General features: G+C 51.3%; 1 long non-coding RNA gene across 1 annotated transcript; it reads left to right on the plus strand.

Moving 5' to 3' along the window:
- Positions 1 to 315: 315 nt before the first annotated feature.
- LOC114485858 (uncharacterized) lies at positions 316 to 2,402 on the plus strand. The gene is made up of 3 exons (XR_003679124.1): positions 316 to 833; positions 1,690 to 2,008; positions 2,353 to 2,402. It is a non-coding gene; the product is annotated as an uncharacterized lncRNA (long non-coding RNA).
- Positions 2,403 to 2,476: the final 74 nt, after the last annotated feature.

A 2,476-nucleotide genomic window follows, 5' to 3' on the forward strand; every position in this document is an offset into this window, starting at 1 on the left:
GAACCGATGGCTGCTGTTTCTGTTGGCGGTGCCCCTCAAGAGCGCAGTGTGGTGAACAAGAGCATATCACGGCATGCCCCAGCCGGCGAGGAGATCCTGCAGGGCGTTATCACAGTGTAGCGATAATGGAGATTCTTCAGTGAGCTTTCACTTTATAGCTGTGATACCGTCGCGCTTGTACGCAGTGCAAAAACGTGGTCCGCTACGCGTGCACATACAAAACCACCGCCAAGTGTGGATGCGCACGGGCAGCTGCAGCGCCCGGTGCATCATCGAACCAGTAGAACTGCGCGAGGATAACAGTTGTGTGTGTATTGAGAGATTTACGCCACATCATTAATGAATGTGTCCTTGCGTTAAAAAAAAGCGGTGAAGTCTTTAGAGGCACTGAGCACCGGCCAGTCTTTCACAGGCGGATCCTTGGTGTCCAATAAGATACACAGCTTTACGAAGAGCACCCAAGGATCCAGTGACGCATGCGTTCGACTCTGTGTGAAGAAGCTTGACGTAGTAAAACACGCAAGAAGAATTCAGGACTACACGGGGAAGGTTAATCCATAAGGGGAAATACTGAGGTGTTTTGCTGATTTCACCACGGGAGAGAGTTCAACTTCATTCGTTCCTCCTGCGTCCGTGCCCATCCCGCAGCCCAGGCGTTCGTGTTTATTTCGTTTAAATGCTTACAAGTGTAGGTTACCGAATTACTAGGATGTAGGTGGCCCAGTTTTTCTACAGTGGCTCTGTCTTGGGTGTGCAGTTGTAAGGAAGCCACCCAGAATCTGCTATGCTGCCCCCGTTTAACGGAGCGGTCAGCTGCAACTGCGGTCAGAAAGGTGAGGCACACGGGCTAGGGGAGCGTATACTACCTTCTCGATAAGGCTGGATTTTAACCATTCCTTGTTAGGGATGGATTTTCATTTTGTCGCCACTGGTCACGTACTCGGGGTTCTAGCTTTGAGCGGTAAGATAATGACTACGGGTTCAATGCTGTACTCGTATGCTCAGCCCTATACGCGTAGATCAGCTAGCTGGCTGGTTGACGGAAACGTGTGACGGTAGAAACGCGCCGCGTGTAGGCGACGAATGAAGGTATGAGTGACATTTTAGGTGTTTGCTTATCAGCGACGCCAGTTTGCACACACTACCATCCCTGGACGGTTCCGCAAACGGGTCCCGCTAATGAAGGTACGTTTCCGTGAGGCTGTGACGCAGGTGAGGATGTTTAGGCTGCTTCGGGGTTCACGTCTTTAGCAGTCCCTGGAACAGGTTAGAAGTTCCGCGTTATCTGCCGCGAATATTACCCAAGCAGTTCGGTCGCCGACCTATTGCTGCAAGTGTTGTGGATTCGTGCGCACGGCGTGCGGTGGTTAGAACGTTCACCGTCAAGGGCCTGCCGCCAGAATTGTGACAGATGCTTAGCGTTCTGCTAGGCCTTGCGCAGCATGATTATTTGTATTGGTATCGAAAATGGATCGTGATGATGTTCTGACAACGGTGCCAGGGTGCGCAAAGGGATCTGCGTCTTGCTGTAGATTGCCGTTTAGCGTACACAACCAGTAACGAGCGGGGCCAGCGTCCAGCATTGTTGCAGTGTACTTGCGTTTGAGGCCGTAGAGCCGTTTCATGGAGTCTTGCTGCAAAGAGCAGCTTGTCCAGATAACATGTGTCCGAGTGTCAGTCCCGTGTCAGGCAGAAAAGACACACGAGCTGCGGAATGAACGGCAGCCGCCTCCGCCGCACAGTTATGTAGCGTCTGGTGGATTGAACGATCAATGCTTCGAAGCTGCGCCGCAGGATGGAGGTGATGCACAGTGCCAGCAGGGTCAACAGACCAGGGATCTACGGACCTCACGGGAAGACGTATTCCAGCGGCAAACGAGTGCAAGTATAATGATCTCTAACGTGAGTGGGCAAGACCAGAGGGCAACCGATTGTACGATTGTCTGGTATTCGCCCGAGGACAGATATAATCCTCTGTATTTTGGAAGTCCCCTGGAAGAGGGTCAAGGTGAGAATCAACGCATTATGCAGGGAAATGAAACACAATGACATCGGTTATCGAATAGGAACGTGAAGACGGAGACCACCAGTTTGATTTGTACTTTCTTGCGGTAATCTTATGTTTATTTTGCATAGAAATGTGGACACAGGCATATGTAACAGGCGTACGCCGGTACTGTGTGGACCAGACACGATCTTTCCTCCTACTTATAATTAGCTTAAACCGACTGTCCACCGTTGTTGAGCCCCGGTGTCAGTCCGTGGCACTGCGATGTGAAAGCGTCGCCTGAAGTGCTGGATATGCATCGTGCACTCCTCCGTAGCTGTACTGTCTTCTGCGAATGCGTGTAGGGTCCGGTGTATCCCCCACCGTGGATACCTGCCTACGGTATGCAGGTACGTTTATCAGTATACTGTCACCTCTGATTAAGACGACATTATAACTGATGAGTTTTGCAGAGGGTGACGTGACGTA

This window comes from Physeter macrocephalus, unplaced genomic scaffold (assembly GCF_002837175.3).
Source record: "Physeter macrocephalus isolate SW-GA unplaced genomic scaffold, ASM283717v5 random_6978, whole genome shotgun sequence".
Taxonomy (NCBI): domain Eukaryota; kingdom Metazoa; phylum Chordata; class Mammalia; order Artiodactyla; family Physeteridae; genus Physeter; species Physeter macrocephalus.